General features: G+C 38.6%; 2 pseudogenes; both read right to left on the bottom strand.

Annotated features, from left to right (window-relative positions):
- Nucleotides 1–3632: 3632 nt before the first annotated feature.
- Nucleotides 3633–4779, bottom strand: LOC120133410 (annotated as a pseudogene).
- Nucleotides 4780–13171: 8392 nt separating this feature from the next.
- LOC120133444 overlaps nt 13172–25623 on the bottom strand; it is a 30824-nt pseudogene continuing 18372 nt past the window's right edge.

Genomic DNA, 25623 nt, shown 5'->3' on the forward strand with positions numbered 1-25623 from the left:
ACGTCTCTGTCGACGTAGTGGAAAGGTCTGCCCTCGTGTATCCTTGGGAAGCAGAAACGGTTTCACGTTACTGTTGAACCATTCATAATAACCGTCAGTAACCATCAAGAGGTCAAGTAAAATGGGCTCTCTACGGGGAATGCACCGATGTCGATCCTCCCATAACATGACCCACTCATGATGCCTCACCAGTCAATCTGTATATGTCTTGTCGCGTTTATATGTGCTATGCAACTCGTCCATATTACGAGGTACTTCCGGAATTGGTTGAAAACAACCAAATTGCCAGAGTACGCGATCAGTGGAGTGCCACTCGACGGTCGCATAACAGATTAAAGGGACCATCACCATCCAAACATCTGATGGGCCCCTCAACTCAGGTGTGATCACCGTCTTCAAATCATTAGTAGAATATGTCACCCATTTAAACTAAAACATATATATATAATTTTTATCAAAATAATAATCTAGTTGTATAACTATAATCTAAAATCGATTTTTAAACATTAAAATTCATACCTGTGTGTCAGCCTTCTGATCGATTAACACAATTTTTTCTAAATCATCAGGTAGATCCTGATGATTTTTCCTATCAGTAGACCACCTATTCAAGAAAAAAATTTATTATATGTTGTATCAAATGATTAATATACGAAATCAGTTTTACAATTACCTCAATAGTAGTGGAAATACGAATGGGTTCTTGACAACGGGACATAAAAAGGGTAATCGATACCATGCCCAAGACTGCAACAGCAGGAGATATCCGCCGATAGCATATCTCCTGTAGTCAATGACTCGACACATCTCCCTATACAAGAAAGCCAAAACTGCCGAGCCCCAACTGAGTGATCCGACCAGATGAAAGTCGCTAAGATGTCGCAACCACATGCAGTGAACTTGGTTGCGCGATTTGTCCAGCATCATCAACCCTCCTATCAGTTGCAGTATGCATGCCCGTGCATATATTTTAACTTCATCATCAGAGGCGTCCTCGCTCAACTCCCGAAAATTGGCATCTAACCAATTTAACGATATTCGACCACTGTTAAAATTTTCCGGAACACGTCCTAGATTTTCCCGGCACAAAGTAGTCCAGGAACTCTGCGTGATCCCTGATATCACATCTCCATCCACCGAAAGCCCCAGGTGCATAGCAACATCCTCAAGTGTAATTGTGCACTCTCCGCACGGAAGATGGAATGTGTGGGTCTTCGGCCTCCACCGCTTTACTAAGGCAGAAATAAGGCCTGGTTCTATCTTACAGTGACCCTGATATCTACCTATGTAACCGAATCCAGCGTCTACTAAATATGGCAAGACACAACTAGGTATCACTAACTTAAGGTTCCTAATAAAAGGATCTAATACACGGTCCTTCTCCTAAAATTAAATAATTACAAAAATTAATTCTTAATCTAATAATCATGTATTAAATAAATCAACAAATTATTACTAATAATTTAAATTAAATTAAAATGTTAAAATGTTACTGTATCGACAAAGTGTCAAGATATATGATTTTCATCCAAGCGAAGTAGACCACCTTCCATTATATATCTGCAAAAAAAATTATATAAGTAAAATATTAAATAAATTAAATAATTAAATAAATTAAATACAAATATTAAAAATATAATAAAATATACCTTAAACAGATAATATAAGAGTATTTGAGAGAATTTGAGAGAAATTGAGAGAATTTAGTGTGATGAAAGTGATTGAGGATGGGGTATTTATAAGGAGGGATTGGAGTGTGAAGTGGCGGGGTAAGTGGGTAATTAAACCTAAGGCGCGTCGCAGGGGGCGCACCTTACTGACATGTGGCAGATTCACAGGTAAGGTACGGCCCCTGCCCCGCGCTATACCCTACGTGGCCTAAGGCGCGCCCCAGGGGCCGCGCTATACACACGTGTATCCCATGTCAACATAAGGTGCGCCTCACGGGGCGTGTTTTACCCCACGTGGTGCCAAATCAGCGTTAAGCGCGTTGCAGGGGGCGCACCTTTCTGCAGAGGGTGTTAGATCGAGAAATATAGTCTGAACGATACCTGATCGGAAATATTAATGGAAAAGGTGATTTTTCGAGATAAACGCCAAGGACCACCCTAAAATTTTGTATTTTGTGGTAGGGGATGAATCTCTACAATTTTAAGAGATGATGAGTTTATAAAATTTTAAAAAGAAGAAAACTGTTTTTTAATATTTTTTTAAATATACAAATTTTAAATTTTCAGGGAGATAACTATATCCACTCTTATACAAGAGCATTTTCACCATATACATGACGTCATGTTAAAAATTAGGGTTACATGGACTTGCTAGTAATTTTGGTAAATGCTTTTTTTCCTTTTGAGTGAAATATTTACGAAGAAATTTTGATTAATTTTTAAACGTATTTGATAGTAATTTATTTCATGCATACTATCCTCGTACTTTTGCTGATAATGTCACATTAAAAGGTCGATGAACCATTCAAGACATCATTTTAGATGAAAATGTGATGGCCTCAAACATTAATTACATATAAAAGCTCGTGTGCTTTATATATTATGATGGCTTAGATAAGAGCAAGCTATACAAGATTTGTAGAAATATTCAACAAAATATCAATTTCCAATCAAATCTCCTAAACAGCAGCCCAACTCATTTTAGCCCAGTCCCATTCGGCCGCAATCTACATTGGTTCGAGACATGAATCATCATAGAAAAGCTTTTTTAAAATAATAAAAATATAATCATACTTGTGTCGAATACACACAAGTATCCGACAGTTCAACTAATATAGGTGACAATGCCATGTTTTAGAGGCTTTCTTCTCTTCTCTGTCAATGGGTTGCACACTTGTACATTAATCAGATTACAGAGAGACAGTTTGAGGCAGGCTGTCCAAACCTCGGAACAGCAAAAGAATCTCAACAAAACAAACTTTCCAGATTAAGAGCACGTTGGGCAAAAAAATCAAAATTGATAACATTAACCATCTCAAAAGTCCAAATCAAAGACACAAACCACGTTATTCGTGGTATTGTCATACCTTAGAACTCTATGATCCATTATTGTTGCAGTGTATGAATTGACGAAGAGAAATAAAACCATAACAAAATGACTAACCCTGCCATATCTTTCCACAACCAAAAAAGGAACTGGAAATAAGACAACCTAAAGGTGGAAAAAGCAGCAGTAGCGTATCTTTCCATAACCGGAACACACTTAAAAATAATCAACAAGAATAACACCAGGAATCCACCCAGCTAACCCTGGCTATTATAAGACATTTAATTAATAAGCATGCCTTCACAAAATAGACGAGTAGAGGAGGGGCCACTATTGCACAATTTTTGCAACACAAGAATTCCGAAAACAAGATATGGAACTTCCCCTTTTTACATTCTTCCCCCAGCCTCCAGGATAAGATAACAGACAAAGAGATAAGGCACCCATTCCCCTTTTTTGTTTACTACAATTCTCTAGTAAGGCTAAATCTGGAATCTATAATCTCTCTAGTTCCATCTTCACTGACTGAATTGGAAATGATAATAGTAATATAACATGATTAAAGGAGCCTCGCGGCAAGTTGATGAAGATATAGAAAGCAAGAAATGAAGTTAGAAGGCCGGTCATGATAGAGATTCTTTTTTTGTTTTCTTAATATTGTAAAGCTTATCTTTTTATCAAAAGACCAAGAGTGATTAATAAAAACATGAAAGGAAAAAAAAGGAAAGACATTGCACCCAACTCCCCCAGACCCTCATTATATCAAAACTTACAGAAGATATTTTGTCCTAATCCAAAACAAATAGAAAGAGATAAGAAACTATTAAGAAAGGGGTGGTGGGGGTAGTAATAACTGACGAAGGTTTTGAGCAAGCTGATGTTGTTGTTGCCCTCTGAGTATAAAAGGATGCTGCAACAACCGAGTCGCTGTCCACCTCATGGCTGGATCCCTCTGCAAACAACATGATATAAAATGCCTAAATTCATTCGAAGCAGAGCCTCCGGTGGCTGAGACATACAAATCGCACACATAAGACTGGCCCAATCCCCTTGTCGACCAACCGCGAAAGGGAATCTCCCTAAATAAAATTCTAATATGCTAACCCCTAAACTCTAAATATCCCCAGCGTAACCATCGTAGAGCCCATGGTTCAAATCGGTGTTAATCCTCTCGGGGCTCTTGTAAGCTATGGTACCAACAGATGAATTACACGGGTCCATGGTTTGATCCAAGATTCGACTCACCCCGAAATCAGCTATTTTGACCACCTTCTTCGAATTGATTAGCAGATTCTAGGGTTTTATGTCGCGATGAACGATGTGTCTCTGGTGAAGGTAGTTTAGACTGCTGAGGACTTGACAGGCTAGATCTGATAAGCTAGACTCGTGAGATATGGGGATCTCTTCCAAAGATCTGCCATCCATGAATTCCAGAAGGACCTGGATTTATCCGTTTGATCGAGCTCGGTGTCTCCTGTCCCGCTTCCTATTCGGTTGACACGGTCGAGCTCCGAGAAGTTGATCTGCTGAGGTGCGGAGTTGGAGGAAGGAGGAAGCGGGAGAGGGACGGCGAGAGATGGGTTGCGTTGAGGAAGTGGTAGGGTTAGATCAGCTCGTCGATGTGGACGACTCTTATTGGCGGAGGAGGAGCCACCGGCCGATGGTGGTGGTTGCACGTTGGGCCTCATGTCTACCGATAAAAAAAAATTGGGAATGAAAAAGAAGAAAAGCAAATGAATGATAGAAAAAGTGTTTAGTTTTCTCTTCAATTTTCAGAGACAAAGGAAGGTTCCAGCTCCAGGGAGGATAAATTAAATATAGGTAAATTTATTATTATTATTATCCTCCTTCCATTATTTCACAAAATTTGGTTCGACGGAAGCCAAGGCGCCCTTTTTCTTCTACAAAAATAATTATTCCTCTCCTTTCCGCACCGATATTATTTTTTAAATTTTACCGCTGCTTTTAATCAAATCCTTTTTGACATATATATGATTTTTAAATATTTCAGCCCACAATCTTGTGGGGGTTTTTTTTTAAAAAACTGAAACAAGTATGGTTCAGCCCACAATCGTATGTTCTAACGTTAGAGATAATATTTTAGGAAAAGATAATCCTATTTTTTAAATAAAATAAATATATTTGTTAGGTCTCATTCTACATTAAAATTAATTAAATTCTAGTCTTTATTTATATAATGTCTTATCCATTATTAACAATAAAACATTTAAAAATTATTATTTATTTAAAATTTTAAAACTCACGATATCAATATATTGTAACAACAACGATATCAATCAAACCAAAATTCAATTTAATCATATATATATATATATATATATATATATATATATTGGTTCGTCAGTTAATTATTAATCTCGGCTTAACTCATTTTCATTATATACCAATTTACACGAGTAAGAGAATAAATAAAGATTTTCTTATATTATGTTTATGACGTGGAAATCTTATTTTCGGCGTTTTTATCGAAAAATCACCGGTGACCGGTATATTTATCAATCTAACACCGTTCAAATTATATTTTTCGATCTAACACCTGTAGCAGTAAAGCGCGCTCTCTGCCCCGCGCTATATGCTGATTTGGCGTCACGTGGGGTATAACGCGCCCCCTGTTCCGCGCTATAGTTGTTTATCTGACACGTGGGGTATGGCGCGATACAGGGGGCGCGCTATACCTTTAATTACCCCCAACATTCCCTATAAATACCCCTCGTCCATTACTTTTATCATATCATATTCTCTCAAATTCTCTTAAATACTCTCTCTATTTAAGGTATATTTTATAATATTTTTAATATTATGTAATTAATTTATTTAAGCATTTTACTTTATTTATTATTTTACTAATATAATTTTTTTGCAGATATATAATGGAAGGCGGTCTACTTCGCTTGGATAGAAATCATATATCTCGACACTTTGCTGATACGGTAACATTTTAATGTTTTAATTTAATTTAAATTATTTGTAATAATTTGTTGATTTATTTAATGCATGATTATTAGATTAAGAATTAATTTGTGTAATTATTATTTTTTAGGAGAATGACCGTGTATTAGATCCTTTTATTAGGAATCTTAAGTTAGTGATACCTAGTCGTGTCTTACCGTATTTAGTAGAGGCTGGATTTGGTTACATAGGTAGATATCAGGGTCACTGTAAGATAGAACCAGACCTTATTTCTGCCTTAGTAGAGCGGTGGAGGCCAGAGACCCACACATTCCATCTTCCGTACGGAGAGTGCATGATTACACTTGAGGATGTTGCTATGCACCTAGGGCTTTCGGTGGATGGAGATGTGATATCAGAGATCTCTCAGGGTTCCTAGACTACTTTGTGTCGGGATAATCTAAGACGTGTCCCAGAAAGTTTTATAGGAGGTAGGATACCGTTAAATTAGTTAGATGCCAATTTTCGAGAGTTGAGCGCATACGCCTCTGAGGATGAAGTTAAGATGTATGCACGAGCATACATACTGCAGTTGATAGGAGGGTTGCTGATGCCGGACAAATCGAGCAACCTAGTTCACTACATGTGGTTGCGACATCTTAACGACTTTCGTCTGGCCGGATCATTTACTTGGGGCTCGGTAGTTTTAGCTTTGTTGTACAGAGAGATGTATGGAGCCACTGACTACAGGCGTAATGCTATTGGCGGATGTCTCATACTGCTGCAGTCTTGGGCATGGTATCGATTGCCCTTTTTATGTCCCATTGTGAAGAACTCATTCGTATTTCCACTACTTCTAAGGTAATTATAAAACTGATTTTGTATATTAATAATTTTATACATCGTATAATAATTTTTTTCCTTGAATAAGTGGTCTACTGATAAGAAAAATCATTAGGAGCTACCTGATGATTTAGAAAAAATTAGGGTGCTAATCGATCAGAAGGTTGGCACACAAGTATGAATTTTAATGTTTAAAAATCGATTTTAGATTATAGTTATATAATTAGATTATTATTTTGATAAAAAATTATATAATATTTGTTTTAGTTTGAATGGGTGTCATATTGTACTGATGATGTGAGGGTGGTGATCCCACCTGAGTTGAGGGGCCCATCAGATGTTTGGATGGCGATGGTCCCTCTGATCTGTTATGCGACCGTCGAGTGGCACTCTACTGATTGTGTGCTCAGGTAGTTTGGTTGTTTTCAACCAATTCCGGAAGCACCTCGTAATATGGACGAGTTGCATAGCTTATATAGACGCGAAAAGACAGATACAGATTGGCTGGTGAGGCATCATGAGTGGATCGTGTTGTGGGAGGATCGACATCGGCGCCTTTCCCGTAGAGAGCCCATTTTTGATGACCTCTTGATATTTGCTGGCGGTTATTATGAGTGGTTCAATAGTAACGGGAAATCATTTCTGATTTCCGAGGATGCACGAGGGCAGACCTTTCGACGATGTCGACAGAGACGTTCACCGACACAGCACCATCGTCCCCCGACTCGTGGATGGAGAGCAGGTGCTTCCGGTTCATCCTCAGCTGCACCAACAGGACCTTCACGGCAGCCACCGCAACCATTTATGATGCCGCAGCCATATATGATGTCGCCGCCTTTCCATTACTAGATTTCGCCGCCTTCACATGGTTTTATGACCCCCGCCGCCGCCACCGTCACAGATGACCCCTCCTGGAGGCTATTATGGGTCTATGTTTACAGATAGACTTAGGGTTCATATGCTGGATATCTGGCAGGTTCAGCCTCATCACCCATGGTCTCAGCACATACACCTCCTGTACAGTTTTCACACTCAGCGATGTCTGGGTTTTATGAGTTTTCCCAGTTTTCGCAGGCCGGTGGGATAGTCAGTCATACACCTCCAGGGTCCTTATTCTATGGAGGTGCTTCATCGTCATCAGCTCCTCATCAACCTAATGTACCTGCTCAGGATGACGATGACGATGATGACGACGATGATGACAGCGAGGAGTCAGAACCAGTGATACGAAAAAATCCTCCTCGAGACCGACAGCCACCGCCCTGCGGAACACATTCGCGACGCATGCATCGATAGATTTTTTTTTATATATTTGTATTTACTTTATTTTGTTAAATTGTAATTTTTTATTATTTCTCATTTAATACTTACTTTATTTTGTTAAATTTGTTGGACTTTTTTTTAATGTATTTCAGTTAATTTTGTTTATTACCATTTAATATCAGTTATTGTAATTTGGTTATCATTTACCATTTAATTCTTATTGTAAGTTTCTTGTATTTAAATACCAAATTGTTATTAGTTTGATATAATTTAATGATTTTGTTCGTTTTTTTAATCTTCATCAGCGATTATCGAATGACATTAACTTGAAGTAAATGCAAATTAAAGTACAAGAATTATTATTTGATAAACAAATACATCATTTCCTCATCAATTGTTACTTGATGACAACAGAAGTGGACATGTTTTTCTAGTGTGTCCTGGGTTTCTACAATGGCCACATCTTCTGTCTTGTCTAGATCTTTCTCGAATATACATATCGCAATGAATTCGATTAGATTTTGGACGACTACGCTCCCTCAATAAACTCAGATTTGGTACAATCGAAAGCTAATCTTGAACCTCATCAAGGTCTTTGTCATTACCTATGGGGGAAACTCAAATTCATATACCTTAAAAACTTCAGATAGTAGGTATAAGGGATCCACAAAATGGTTATAGTCTTGACGTGTATGCGAGCAAGCTGCTATCACATGAGAGCATGGATACTTCAGAGCTTGAAAAAACCCGCAGCCGCACGTTCTGTCCCTTAGATTTACTTTTAACGACACAACTTCAATCCCTTGAAGAGGTCGCGATAACTCTGTGACACGAAACATTTCATGTCTTCTAGAGAAGCTTGTTACAGACATTCCATTTGACGCATCAATTTTTTTCTGTAGATCTGCAACTAATCTAGGGTGATAGACATGACCGCCTTGCATCCAGGTTTGAGCTTGTCCCCCGAGCTTCGCAAAAAGCACTTCCAAACGAAAATATGTAATTTTTACCAAAGCCGCTACAGGTAAATGACGTGAACCCTTTAAGGTTGAATTGATTGCCTTAGCCAAGTTGGTCGTCATGTGTCCCTATCGATATCCACCATCATATGCGTTCGTCCACATTTCTTTCTATCGATGAGGCTGATGTAATCGTATCCTTCCTCGTTCTTCGCCCACAAATCTTGAAGCATTGATTCAAACGTTCGAGGAAGTAGTTCGTAACCTGATCAAAAAATGTATAACTTACTACCTTGCTTTCTTTTCAAAATTAAAACGATTGAAAGAAAACAAACTACATCAGTTTCACTTACCCATGCGCATAATTAATTGACGCTCATCATTATTCTTGTACCTTCCATGATAGTTCGCAGTAATGTGTCGGAGATAATACCTATGTTGGACAAAGGGTAGTTGCCACATTGGACCCAAATACTCCATTGTTGCTTTGATCCCAGCTCCGTAATCTGAAATGACACAGATGTTTTCCCTCGTGATAACATGTACGCGTAAATTTCAGAGGAAAAAGCCCAAGAATATGTATCTTCTCCTTCGACAAGAGAAAAAGAAACTGGAAGAATATTGCGATTACCACCTTGGAAAACTGCCAATAATAAAATTTGCTTGTATTTTCCATACAAGAAAGTCCTGTCGATCTGGACCACAAGCTTGCAGTATTTGGCAGCATTAACGCACTGTGGGTAACTCCAAAAAACCCGGTAGAATTGGCTTCGATCACGAAGAACTCGATCATTATGGTATGTATAGGAGCTTTCGAAGTTCACAATTGTCCCAGGATTCAACATCCGCACCAGCCTAAAACAACCTAGAAGTTCGTTGTAAGATGCATCTCATTTGCCATGAAGTTTGACAATGGCATTTTGTTTTGCCAACCAAGCTTTTTTATAGGAGACATTGTACCCATACTGCGATTGTATAGCTGAAATCAACACAACAACAGCTATATGAGAGCTTGCTTTTACCATAGGCATGATGGATTGGTATATCATTTCAGAGTCCAAGTTGGGTTGATCTTGGTTGACCCCTCCAGCACAACATGTGTGAGGACCGTTGTATACTGCTAGTTCCCATATGTTGTTTTTCCTCTTAATTTTCGATACGCGAACCATCCAATTGCATCCGTTTTCGCGTCGGGTACAATAACATACATATTTTTTGATCGTCGATCGATTGACTCTGGACTAAACAGAATTAAGGATATTGTAATTTTTTAAAACCATCACCGCTTATTCTTTGCTTGAAAACTCCATGCCTAAATATAACTCACCATTAATTATTGATGAGTAATATCCATAGTCACCGAGATGAGGCATATCCACAAATTCTGGCCCGTACATTGCACCATAATAAGCTTCATACATGTGTGCAGGAGGGTCAGTTTGTGCCACATTTCTTGGAACTTCATCATCATCGGAGTTGAATTACGGTGATTCTGGGTGAATGAATAGTCCAATCTCACCACCATCCGCACCAGGCTCACAAAGCGGTTCTTCTGGTGGAGATGATGGTTCCTCCATGCTCTCCACATTTAGGTCGAAGAACCTACTACTTGCACGCCTTCCCCTTGAACTGGAAGGCATATCGACATTGACGTCGAAAAAGCTCGCAGTCGAATGCCTCCCCCTGGAGCTTGAAGCCATCGTGTCAAATGGAAACTACATAGATGGTTGCGTCGATGGCATCTCCATATGGTCAAAGAAATTTGCAGATGAATGTATTCCCCTTGAACTGGACGCGGTGTTGCCATACGGATTGTTCGTGGACCCACCTCGGTACATATCGTAAGGAGTTACGGATGAATGTCTCCCTATTATGGCATTAAAATCATTACACATTACTGTAGTCGGGCTGTCAACTTGATCAACTTGTTCAACCAGCTCACACACTTGAACAAAATGTGCATACATCTCAATAGCGGCGTCTGAATAATTACTTTGAGCTTCAACCATCATTTGAACATCATCATTGTTCGAAAGTTTGAACGATGTATAAGTTAATGACAACAATTATGTTGGAAATCTATACTGCAACGACGATATTCTTCTACTACTTCCAACATGAATCTTCCTCGAAATCTTCGTTATCAGCTCCTCAAGAGTTATGTTTCTCTTGAATGATATTTTAACACGCTCATTTGATACGAAAACAACGTCGATTTCATCTTCTCAAATTTCACCATCATAATAAACAATAGCTGAAAGTCGCGCCATTCTTTGAGTTTAAAAGTGCGGCAATATTATATCTGAAAAAAAATTACTGAAACAAACCTGATTAAATAAATTATATATGAAAGAAAATATAACACAATAAATTTTTTACACATCAACGTAAATAATTTAAATAATATAATTTTATATTATTACCTGCACTGCAAAACTATTTTGACGTATGCTCCTGCTTTTTAAAAATTAATTGAAAATAATTAGTATAACATTTTTTTAAATAATCATAATAAACAATAAGTATAATAAAAAAATTATAACGAAAAATCGCACGAACTTCTAAATCAAATATGAGAAAATTACCAGAATTATTACTCGTTGACGGAATTGTTGTATTAATTTATAAGTTGAGAGGAGAGATGTGAGAAACTTAACTGGGAGTGAATGATATTTATAACCATATAAGGCGCGGTACCTGCACCGCGCTATATGTAATTATTCAGATAAAATGTATAGCGCGGACTAGGGTCCGTGCTAAATATAATTCGTACCAAGGTATAACGCTAAGCAGGGGCGGCGCTATACCCCTACGTGGCGTATAGCGCGGAACAGGGGGCACGTTATACCCACGTGTAAGCCATGTCAGCGTATAGCGCGGTACAGGGGGCACGCTATACCCCACGTGGCACCAAATCAGCATATAGCGCGGGACAGGGAGCACGCTTTACTACTACTGTTGTTAGATCGAGAAATATAATCTAACCGGTGTTAGATCGGTAAATATACCGGTCACCTGCGATTTTTCAAAAAAACGCCTTTATTTTCTACACACCTGTTTGATTATGTTTGTTTATTCGTTAAATTTAGGTTCGTCCACCCACTCTTTCTATTCTTAAAATTTGCAATCACACTTTAACATCATTTTCACATTCATAATATGTTTGTTTAGTAGGTTATTTTAATATTATATCACGTAGCATACAAATGCGGACAAAAAGAAAACATAATTGCTTGGAAATGATACAGATTTGGTATGTAGAGCTGAGATATCTTGACTCTGTAAAAGTCAACCTAGTCAATATTTCAAACTCTTTGTAACCGGAGTTCGATGGGAGCTGGGTGGTCCTCCCTATTCAGAAACCAACATCTGCCACACCAGACGGAACAAGGATAAATGGAATCCGTAAGTGGGAACATTTACATAGATGGCCCTTTTTAATTTAGAATAAAGTCAAAATAATTAACATTCAATCAAATATCATGTTATATTTTACTTTTAACGTATCATTTTATGGTAAAAATACTTATAATATTTAATTAAATAATCACTTCAAACTTTCTTCTATTTTACGGAATATTTTGACTTGCAACATTTCATTTTTAGAACCAAAAAACCCTTATTTAAGAACATTGACAATTTATTAACTAGTAGTTTTCACCCACAAAAGAGTTATTTTGTTTCAAAATGAAATGTTAGGACAATGCTAAAAAAAATAGAAAAAATGACTACATAAAGGGTAATTTTATCTTTACGTCTTTAATTTATGTATTCAACCTCAGCGTGACTTTCCGTTATTGATTAAATAACTTAATTAATTATCTATTTAATATATTTTTCTTGGTAATATATATTAGTACATGTTCCGTAGGAATGCATGCAGGAAGCTTAAAGATTGGTGCGCTCCATTGGTGTTGCTAAACCGTTAAGTGATGGCCCCTACTTTATGGTAACCTCTGGCTTAGACACAGCGGGCATGAAACATGAGAGGTGAAATAGGAAGGGAACTTTTCACCCTTAAAAAGGGGGGAAAGGGTAACAGAAACAACGAGGGTAAATAAAAGTGAAGGGCAAAGTCTACTATCCAAAATTAGCACACTGCGTCCCTAAGTTAACATAAGCAGACAAAAAAATAAGTAAAATACAACCTCGTGGTACAGGGCAGTAGCCATCAAGATCTCTTCAGACCCCATCAACCATGTAATTACGCATCCTCACACATGCCTTTGATTGGCCACTTTCAAACTCATTACAAGTCCCTGAAAAACCAGGAGGTAATATCATCAGTAATTGTTTTGCCATAACTGTTGGGTCTGCTTTGATGGCTGGACTTGAGACCCACTCCGGGTTCCATCGATGGGGTTTTGCTGTTGATGGTTCCCAAATACTCCCGTTTGTGAATGGTAGAAACTTGGGTATCCAAGTTGTCCTTGTCGAAATCCACCGCCTTGCTGGTTCTGCCCCCGGAAGCTGTAATACGTGCTTCCAGGAACAGCAGACATTGTTCATGAGCCAGGGCCATGAACCCACATGGTTCAATTCTTAGTCTAACCACATAAAACAAATAAAAAGGACCCCCTTTAGGTTCAAAGCAGCAGAAATGAAAAGAACTAAAATATATATTAAAAAAAAACTATACAATTATGTAAAACCATAGACTCCTTGGGGTGAAGGTAGAAAGAGGAAGGACAGACTTTTCATCAATACTTCGGTACCATTTAACAAGAATGAATGCAATATTATGCACACATACATTCCACAGTAATAAATGCAAACTATTCAATTCAAATGAACAATGCTCTGTACATCAATTACCTGTTGAAGTGACATCAAATGATTGCTGTCCTTGTACTGAGAACTCAGAATATCATCATAGCCAATGGTTGTGCCTGCAGGTGCAGTTGGTGGATTCAGAGGAAGTCCTCCAGGAACGTTGGTAGAATTTCCAAACCCATACCCAGATGCAATTGCAGCAGATTGAGGCAAGCTGCTAATAGAAACACTATTTTTGTATTGGTGGATTCAGAGGTAGTTACTATTACCAGCAAATGCTTGCTGGAATGCTGATGGCATATAAGTGGAACTCTGGGGCAAGAAAGGATAACTAATCATGTTGGCAAAATGTCCCAACGGAAGCGTAGGTTGGGGAAAAGGGTGAATGGCTAGATGCTGTGGAAGAGCAGGTCCTGTGGCAAAGCTGGCATCAGGCAGGGTCTGTGGAGTTGCCTGTGGTGCAGAAATACTAGCTGCTCTCAGAGCCTGCAAATGTCCAAGTTTATCAGGAAATGAACAATTAAATCTTACCAATTATAGAATTTTTTTTAGTTAGGCTTCGAAAGTGGCCTATCATTTTTCCTTTCTCCACCCCCAACTATGTTGCTGTTTATGGTAAATCGGCATTTTTACTCCTTTTTTGACACTGAAACATGCACATAACAAATCATGCAACGAAATAAAGGCAGATCTGGTAGAACCAGATGCATAATTGAGGAAAATGAAGTGACCGATAGGGAATAGTCAAAGGTTGCCATTCCACGTTAGGGATCAGTCATGCATAGGAAACTAGAGTTTAAGGGTGTTTCTGTTTCATCATAGAGCATGTGCTTTCACAACCAAAACTTATCTAGTCAAATATATAAACAAGTTAATGCATGCTTGATAACACCAATACCAGGACAAGTTTCAGCTAAAATGTTATTAAAAAGAGCTTCAATACTAGATGACACGAAGTTTCATATCACTTAACCATTAAAATGGCATTCCAAATATTGATTTGCTCTCAAGCCCAACACCTAGAAATAAGTGTATGTCCTAAGGAATGGGTAGGTCTCCCAATTTTTTTTTATAGGAATAGAAGGTCACATTAAAAACCTCCCTCTTAGTGGACCTTACCCGTAAGGTAAGGCCCAACTAGCGGAAGGAGAAAAAGAGTACCTCAATTTATTAATGAAAGCCAAGTTACATAAGACTTTTAAGCTCAAAAACAGACACCAACTGAAACAGACAAAATAATCACCCGATCCCCTCTTTTGCTAGCTTGTCATCCTCGCAATTACAAGACCTTGGGATCCACCTGACAATAAAATTTCTAAAAGAAACAATAGATACAATTTCCTTAACAAAATTTGAAAGGGAAAGAGGAACCAAAGCTTGATCTTTGATCCAATCCACGACAAGCTTGCAATCACATTCAATAATGAGCCTGCCCTTGAACAATCATTCTGAATAAACAAAGATATCAATGCCTCTTTTTACAGCTTTCAATTATGCTAAATAGGGATGAGAAGGACCAACATTTTATGAAAAAGAGATAAGTGTAACCCGATTCCAATCCCTGAGAAGACCCCCTATTCCAGCAACTCTCCCAACTCTACTAAAAGCCCCATCCACATTCAATTTTAAAAAATCTACTGGAGGAGAAATCCACCAGCACCCAGATCTGAGTAGTTCCTTAGAAGCAGAGATACTATCTGCCAAGGAAGGATCACCAATTAAAGAATCCACCTTAATATAGGAAAGAGGATATTTTGCTAGAAACCATCTTGCTAGCCTTAAGCGAACAGTGAAAAACAGTGAAAGCTTGTCTAGTTTACCATTATCAAAGATAATTTCATTTCTGATTCTCCAAATTGACCATAGCACTACACCCGGAATAAACTTCCAAATAACCGAAGGCCTCAAATCAGACCAAGAACTAAGTAAGGAAGGAGGGTCAAATGGAAAAGCTAGACTTATATACCCCAATAACAAATTAATTTATTCCACAGCTCCCACGAAACTTGACAGAAGAAAAAAAAGATGTTGGATTGATTCATCACATAGGTTGCACAAAGGGCATAGAGTATTCTCCCCTATAGTAACCCCTTTTTCATCAATTCCATTCTAACAACTTCTTTTTGATGAGATAGATGCCAAAGGAAAGTTTCCACTCTAGGAGGGACTAATCCCAGCCAAACACAGTTTCTCCACTGAAATGTATCCTCATAAACAGTCTCTAGAGATTTTCTACACTCTTTGACAGAAAACAGCCCGTCCCCAAGCCATCCCACAGCAGGCAATCCTCCAAAGATTCAATCAGTTTAATGTCTTTAAGGCTGTTCAATAACTCAACCAACTGCAACACTTCCCAATCACATAGATTCCTCCTCGTTTTAATATTCCACTCCCATCCATTCAAGTCAAAACTACCAAAATCAGTCACATTGTCACCTTTGTTAGTAGAAAGTGCAAAAGTCCTAGGAAAAAGAATTTTTAATGCACAATCCCCAAGCCAAGTATCCTTCCAAAAAGAGACAGATTTTCCATTCCCTATTTGAATTTTTGCATGAGATCTAAGACACCCTCCAATGAAGTCATTCTTTGAGAATTTATTGACAATTCCCCTCCAAATCCACGAGTCTTTATTAGAGAGGGCCTTAGTGATATTCAAGGAATGACAACTCACATTATGTTTACTACAAAAGAATTTCTTCCATATCGAGTCTCTCATTTGCAAACTTCCATACTCACTTCCCCAACAACGCTCGATTGGTAAGATACAAATCAACAACTCCTAAACCTCCACCACTCAACGGCTTACAAATCTTTTTCCAACTAGCCCAATGCATTTTCTTCTTCTCGCCCCCTCCACCCCAAAGAAAATTCGACATCAAAGAATTTAACTGTTGAGAAATAGTAAATGGCATCTTGAAAATAGATAGGTAAAAAATGGGTAAAGATGAAAGTACCGACTTTATAAGCACCAATCTGCCAGCCATGGATAAAGATGAAGCTTTCCACCCCGCCAATTTTCTACTAAAATTCTCTATGACCGGCTCCCACAACTTCTCTGAATTATTTTTTGCCCCCAAAGGGAGGCCTAAATAAATTGTCGGGAAAGAGCCAATAGATCAGCCAATATCCCTCGCCCATTCTTCAAGTAAGTCATTCTCCATATTAATACCATAAAGTTTACTTTTGGCTAAATTGAGATGGAGCCCCGTCATTAGGCTAAAAATCCTCAAAACTCTTCTAACATTCTTAATCTGTGTAATAGAGGCTCGACAAAATATAATTAAATCGTCCGCAAATTGAAGGTGTGATAAATTAAAGGAATTTTGATCATTGCCGAACGAAAACCCTTGAAACAGACCCAATTCCACTGCTTTTGTAAGCATCTTGTGAAGCAATTCCCCAACAACATTGAACAGAATAGGAGAGAGGCTACATCCTTGCCTTAATCCTTTATCAATAAGAAATTCTTCTGTAGGGGACCCATTGACTAGGATTGATATAGAAGTTGTGGTGTGGTCCAAGCACACCACCTATCACCAAAACCCATCTCTTTCAATAATCTTATAACAATCTGCCATTCCACTGTGTCATACGCTCTACTGAAGTCTACTTTAAAGACAACCCCTTTAAGCCCTTGTTTCCTCCAACTGTCAATTCCTTCATTGGCCACACAAGCACATTCCAACAATTGTCTCCCCGAAAAAAATGCAAACTGATTAGGACTGATAATATCTTTGACACAAGAAATAAGTCTCTTTGAAAGCACTTTTGATAGAATTTTATATAGGCTGCCCACAAGACTAATGGGTCTATAGTCTTCTATACTCTCCGGATTACCTTTCTTTGGGATCAAGGTAATAAAAGCGTGGCCCGTGTACCCACTCCTTTCCTTCAAAGAAATCTGAAAAAAACTCCATAATCTGCTCCTTCAAATGATTCCAGTATTTCTTATAAAAACCCATGGTAAAACCATCCGGACCGGGAGCTTTAGCACAATCTGAAGAAGAAATTGCATTCCACACTTCTTGCTCTGTAAATTCCTCCTCCAGATAAGCCCTTTGAACTGCTGATATTTTCATAAAATCAAAATCTAGATCCTCAACCTCAAAAGTTGCTTTTATGTTGTAGCAGTCCTGAAAAACTCATAAACACTGTTTTTTATCTTAACTGGATCCGAAATTACCACCCCTTCAATTTTCAGAGAATGAATAGTATTGACACTATTTCTTTTCATAGCAGTAAGGTGAAAAAACCTCGTATTTTTGTCTCCGTTTTTGATCCATGTATTTCTTGAATTCTGCCACCAAATGCTTTCCTCGATCCTTAACAATCTCCACGGCTCATTTTTGAATTCAATCAACTGATCCCATTCCCCCTTAGACAACATTCCACCTTGTGACTTTAAATCCAATTCGTTTATTTTCACTTCAAGTAGCGAAATGGAGTCTGCCAGCCCTAAATGACTACTGCCAGGCCAATTTCTGATCTTCTTCTTCGCATTTTGTAACAACCTGAAAATCCCCCCTCTACTCCTCTTCTTCTTCTCATCAACCACACAACCTTCAACCAAATCATCAAACCCTTTCTCCTCTAACAGAAAATTAAAGAGCCTAAAGGGTTTGGGGCCCCAATTGTGACTAACATCCTCCAGCAAGATCGGATTATGATCTGAAATTGATTTTGGTAAAAGGCATTGTGAAATCCTAGGAAAGTTGTTCAAAAATCTGCCACAAATTAGAAATCGATCTAGTCTAACCCATGTTGACAACTCTCTGTTACTGCACCAGGTAAAAGTTCCTCCTGACATAGGCAGATCCATAAGGTTAGCTTGTTGTATAAATGATCTAATAGTTTCAATAGCATGCCAATTTTGTGATCTCCTTTGCTTTTCTTTCGGAACAAGATACACATTGAAATCACCCCCAATGCAAACTGGCAAATTCGTCAAATTAATATAACTCAGCAGCTCCCCAAAGAATTCCTCCTTTTCAGCTTCAATAACATGTCCATAGATATTAATGAAGACAAACTCCTTTTGGCCATTCAAAAAATTCTCCACTAATGCGATAAACCTACTATGAACATGTTGGTTAGTGACATTGAAAACGTTTTCATTCCACATACTAATCAATCCACCCTTAGACCCCTGTGCAGGAGAAACCACCACTCCCTTCAGCAAATTTCCTCCAATCCTCCTTATGATCGATACATGACACTGATCAAGTTTAGATTCTTGAATAAAAATCATAATAGGTTTTAACTTCTTAACTTGCCTTGCCACTGCTAAAGATTCTTCCCTCCTCCCTAAACCTCTAATGTTCCAAGTAAGGATACTAAATTTCTGCATATACTGACTTCAAAACATAGTCACATGGATCGCGGTACGCTCGGTACGGGAACGTGGAACGGGATCGCAATTCGCTAGGTCCCTAAAATTCGATACGAGGGGGGTAGACTTCTTTCGGATCGCTCCGGTACGATGTACCATATAAATTGGTACGATGTACCAGTTTCTTAGATAGAGATCAATTATGCATGGCTCCTTTAGGAACAAAATAATTCAAAACTCAAAATCTAATATGCATAAATCCGATTTAAGGAATAAAATAAATTGAATAAAAAATGAGCATGGCTCCTTTAGGAATAAACCCACGCGAACAAAAATGGACCATCCTAGACCCCAATTAAACGGCAATGTTTAACCAAACTATCTAAAGCCTATAAAATTTAACCTAAAAATATATCATAATTTATGCTAAACCTAATCCCTTCCCCCTACGCCGTTTTGAACCTCTTCTCTTCTTCATCCTCTACTCCTCACACCCGCATGGCCGAAAGTCTTCACAGCCCTAGACCCGAGCAACTTTGAACCCTCTTCTCTTCCATCACCTGAGAAGGAAACCCAAAAGGCTTCGATCATCGATCATCAGCCCCGACGAGCAGCTGTTTTGAAACGGTTTCCCCTCTCCCTCTTATTCTCCTCTGATTTTTTCTCTCAAACCCCCAATCCCTTTATTTTTCTGATTACATCTCCTCTTATCCCTGCTGCAAAACTATGATGTATCGAATCGCGATTTTGAAACGATCCGATCGCGATTTTGAAACGATCCGAACGCGTTCGTACCGTGTTTTGAATCGCAACGTTCAGTACGTAGATCATGGCCAAATGAGCGATTTATGTAACTATGCTTTAAAACCAAACACCAAAAATATACCCTACAAACCAGCATATCACCCTTCCCTTCCTACCTCCAAACCATTTTCAAGACTCACAATTTTATCAATAAAAGCCTTCTTCCCTTCCTTGAAAGAAATACCTAACATCTGACACACTTCCCATGTGGCCATTGCTTCCTCTACCAGCTTCGAAAAATGAGATGAAGCAGTAGAAATATTAACCATTTCCAAAGCTTCACTGATTAGAGCTCTTCTCTTCCTTCTTTTATTAAATCGTGACCCTGAAGCAGTGTAAGAAGCTACTGCCAGACTCTCTGAATGATTACTGCAAATTTATGGGACATTCGGTGTCTTCTGAACATCTATTGAACAATTGATATCCTCTTCCTGTCCAATTCCCCTATATTCTGAAAAACTCTGCTGAAAATATCTGTTTTCATTTGCCTTCTGTCCTTGATTCGGATTAACCTCTGAACAAAATAATTCTGTTTCGTTATTTGCACCTAACCAAATTCGTCTATTTCTTGACCTTCTATAGACTCTAGCATATCGACCTCTTTCTCTCCTACAACCGGGTGCACTTCTAATTGACAGACAAGCATAATTTGAATGTCACATTCTCCAACTTTTAGAGCTCTTCATAAATCCTACATTATTATCCTCCTGCATGAAACTTCCTTCTGCTATCTTACCACGAGCAGAAATTTCCTCACCCTGGCCTTCCTCATTATCCTCTTCTAGAATATTGCAACTATCATCCTCCATTAATTCATAAAGAGACTGGAACTTGTTTTGTTTATCCAGTCCATCCCACTTAATTTTAACAGCAGGCCCAGCAGGAATTAGTTTAGAGACTGGTGAAGATGATTCCCCATCAGATTGGGCTGGATGTAACTGATCCACTTCCTTTCGCAGCCTAAGCCCCGCAAAATCTCTATAGGAATTAGACTCAAATTCAAATTCAAAATTGTCTGACAACCCATTAATGATAGGTTTCGTGTGGGACTTATGTTTCAGAGATTGTTCCCCACCACCTTCTAACCTCCCACTTTCTTGACCCTGCTGTAACCACGTGTCTACCTTTGACCCTACTTCCTCTACTGACTTCTCCCACTTGTCTTCTTCCTTCTCTGAGTTAACTCCTTCATCCTCCTTCGAAAAATCATCACTACTCCCATCATCAAAATACTTCTGCAGCTCATCTCCGATTCCAACTTGGAAATTGTTACACTTCGGTCCCGTATTGATTATGACTTTAAAAGATCTTCCATATGACCCTACATAAGTATATTCGGGTATATCAAAAGGACTTGCTACCCTTAACAGTAATCTTGTTGATGAAAGATCATCTCTATTCTTTGTCTCCTCCATGATACTCACAAGCTCTCCCCACATTCCTGCAAGTTTCTCCAGAAAAGGTGCGTACCAACTAAGAAATGGTAGCCCCACCAACTCTACCAAGCAATACGCCAATGGAACTCCTTCGTTTAACAATGGAGATAACCACTTAAACCAAAGGAGCAACTTCTCTCTAATGTTCGACCAAGCCTTTAAGAAATCTTCATTAGAACTGAATCAAATAAAATAACAAAACTAACTTTAAATTGTGAGGATATAGGACTTTTATTTTATATCTTCGTCCTTACCTGCCTCTTATTTATCTCTTCTCAAACAAACCAAAATCAAAATGTTCACAGTAACTTCTCTCTAGTTTTCTTCCTCTATCCAAACACCCACCCATATGAGTACCTCAAGTCTAGATGGTATTCTGTAAAAGCCTTTTTAGAGTAGAATTTTGAAAATAAAAATAAAAAGGAATAGTAGTTGGTCACGGTTAAAAATGCACAAAATGACAGACATCAAGAAATTAAGAGAATGCAAAGCCCACCTCTGGCATAGAAATGATTGGGCCACTAATGGAAGAGCCTGAATTGGTGTATTTTGTTGGCATTGACTGAGTCACAGGGAAGGGTGAACATGGAAGATCTGGCTCCCTTGCAGTCTGAACGGTTGATGTCAGCAAAGTGCTTGGCAATGAATTTGTATATGCTTGCTGCAACAAAAACCATTACGGTAAGAAGGGAACTCCAGATACTAACACTGTGTTCAAAGAACATACTAACATAGTAGGTCAATCAATAATTTCAAACAGTACAACAGGGTTTTTCTTGACAATGAAACCTAGAACAAGATGCAGCTATCAACCAGAAAGTTCTAGTAAAAGAAATGTATTCAGAACAGGAAAACAGAATCATACAATTAATTAGCATTACCATTACAATTGGAAAAGGAGTGAGATTTTGTGTTTGAATGTTTGTCTGCGGATGAGTATAAGCAGGATTTAACTGGTGAGAGTTCTCAAAGTTATAACCAGATGCAGATGAAGGAAATGTATATTGACTCCCTCGGGTAGCTTCAGAAGCATACTGTTTCAGTACAGCAGGTTGAGAATCTTCAGTAGCCTCATAATTTCCAGTGCTGAGATTACTTCTAATCATTATATTCCCATCTGTGTTACTTCTGAGATGTTCATCCCCATAATACTCGGGATTTCTGCAAGCAAAAATGTTTACCACAATTGAACAGGAACAAAAGAGTAATAGCAAGGCAAATTAAAATCTTGGGGAAATATTCAAAAGAATACCTATTCTCAGTGTGCCCAATAGATGAGATATCTTCTGCTTCAGGAACTTCATCCAAATTATTCTTCAAGGGCCTTGATGCAAATGATCCATAAAAGGTAGAACCAATGTCAGGTCCAAAACTCAAATGTGAACAGTCCGGCGGGTGGATTTGCAGGTGATTTGGTATGATTACAGATGGATTATCCTCTTCATGTTGTGGCTCCTGGTCATCATCATGCAAATTAAGTTGCTGCATATTCACAGCAACTGATGAAGAACCATCTTCAGCTGAAAAAAGGAAAGAAACAAGATAAGTGTTTAAGTCCATAAACCTTCCTAGCAGGTATCCCATGAAAAACTAACTGTATATCAAGGTAAGAACTATACTGTGGAAAAGGCTAGACTTAAGATTGCACTGTTTAGGGAACCAAAGGTTAAAAATGTGCCTATAATTCTGGTGAAAAAGGTGGGAGTCAAGGAAGGCATCGTCCAACTCTAGTTGTGTTTAGGCTCACAATCTACTTTGTATGAAAGAGAAATGTAAAATTATTCGAAGTAAAGAACATATGATATCTTAATTGTGTGAAATGGGTTGGGTGTAATTTGACAAAAACACATAAACATTGATATTGCAAGACAATCAGAAATGAACTTTGAAAGAAAATTCCAAAACTGCAATCACTGTTTGCCTTAATCATAAGTGATTAATTCGGTAAAGAACTAGGTAACATTCATCATGAATCACACAAGATTTGGTGACTTAAAGCACAACATTAACCTTCATCATTCTCAAAAGCATGCCTTTGAGGCTGATAGAAAATGGTATGTAAGTTATTATCATAAAGAGATGAGCCTCCAGAGTCGTCCTCTTGTATATTTCTACTTGAAATAGGAGACTGGACATGGTTACAGTTGACAGTTTCAACAGGACCACCATCCCCTGCCTGGGCTTCCTCTAACTCAGCTTTTATGTCTACGTTACTTCTATCCACGGGAAATTTAGATGCATCTGCATATAGTCAAGGTTCTGCAGGTGCTTCTAAGATAGAGTTCACACTGACAGCAGATGGGATGTCAAAGGAGGGGCACTCATCACTTGGAGAACTATGCTTGTTTGTGACATAATGGGCTCATTGGTAACATATGACACCTTGGAAGTATGATCATGCGGCGAATGTTTTGTGGCCAATTATTAACACTTTGATGAGGTGGACTTGGTAGGACAGAAGCCTTGTTTTGTGGCCTGCCCATCTTCACAATATCAGCCACTGATACTTGACCTGGAGCCCCCAACCAAGCAGATTGGTATCCCGAAGGTTGTGACAATGAAGAAACCCCGTCAACTAAACCTGCTGTGGATTTTTATGTTTGGTAACAACAGCTTCACTGCAAAATTCGCATGAAAAAAGTAGCAAACCCGTAAAAAAACATGTCACAATTACATTGTTAGTGAACCAAACAAATAGAAATGCCATATCAATACTTCTTTCACATTGAAGTATAAAACATCCTAAAGTTTCTCACATTAAAAACAATTGCAAGTTTAAAAAGGTAGCCTAATGTCCAAACTCTACTTACCCTGGTTTTGTGAGCATTTGGGACTTTAAAATCATATCTGCCCTTGCCAAACTAGTCAACCTTTTTAATGGTCAGTTCAAAGACACAAACCCAGTGAGGCTCAAAGGTGAAAATAAGTTAATTTCATTAGGAATAATTTGATATCAACCAACATCGGGATTCTCTTTGCATTCAAGGAAATGCAAGCAACAGAAAAACACAAATGTAGCAATACAAGCCACTTCAGGTCATTATAGCTCAAATTCAATAGCTGCTTATCAGTTCCTTAGCTGGACAGACAGAAGAAATATCATCATTGAGATTCTATCATGGATTACCTGTGTGGAGGAGGTCTCTGGTTCATGTTGTTCGTTGTAGACCAGATGCAGAAAATGAAGAGCCTGCATAAGCTTGAGTTCCATTTTCCCTCTTTTGAGCAGATTTACCATGGAAAAAACCAGACTCTAACAAAAAAGAAGGGCAGCAATGAATGAGAAACCATCTAAAAGAGCTCCAGGACATTTTTTTCCTGACAATGTAAAAGCCAAATCTTCTCCAAAATTGCATAGAGCATGTTAATAGTCATACCATTAAAACTGTAATTGGATGAGCCACCACGCCCAATATATCGGTCTGAACCACTCCTACCACCACGGCTCCCACGGTTATTGGCATCACGAGATCTGGAATCGACTGTGAAGATACTAACTTTTTTACCCATTATTATTATTATTATTATTATTATTATTATTATTATTATTATTATATATTATTATTATTATTATTAAAAATAAATAAATAAATAAATAATAATAATAGTTACAAGCCCAAATCCCCAACCCAACCAGAATCGGCCCAAACCCAAAAGGAAACTCTAAACATTTGTGGTTTCAGCTAGGGTTTCTAAACCCTAGCTCTAGTCGCCGCCTCAATCTCAGCCGTTGGATCTGAGAGATCCAACGGTCCACACTCCTCCAGATGTAAACCCTTGGGTTTGATACCCTAGGACCACGCGGCCGTCGCAGCTGCTCCCACCATCTCCACCGCTGCCACGTCTCACCGAAGGCTCCAGAAGGTCGGCCGTAGCCGCACACGTCTCCCCCAAACGGTGAGTCACCATTGGAAGTCCGGTGACTCACCGAAGAACCCCTTTTGGACCGGTCCGAAGCCATCACCGGTGGTGGCTATAAAAGCCACCGAGCCCCTGCAAAAAAAAAAGAAGGGAGGAAGAACGACAACCAGCAAAAACAAAAGAAAAAAGAGGGAAAACGGAGAACAAAAAAAAAACAAACCCACAACACAGCAACCAAAAACAAAAGGAAAGAAAGGAGAGAAGCTTACCGAGGAAGCCACGACCGCCGGACCTCTTCAAACGTCACCAAAAAACCTTCGAAGATCGAAGGTACTTTCTTAGATTTGCTCCGATCGGGAGCTATTTAAGAGAAAATAGCACCGGAACCGTCATTAGGACGGTCCGATCTACGTTTTAATGTAAAAAGAAATTTTCCGGCCACCGAAGG

Source organism: Hibiscus syriacus, unplaced genomic scaffold (genome assembly GCF_006381635.1).
Source record: "Hibiscus syriacus cultivar Baekdansim isolate YM2019G1 unplaced genomic scaffold, ASM638163v2 tig00110580_pilon, whole genome shotgun sequence".
Classification (NCBI taxonomy): Eukaryota; Viridiplantae; Streptophyta; class Magnoliopsida; order Malvales; family Malvaceae; genus Hibiscus; species Hibiscus syriacus.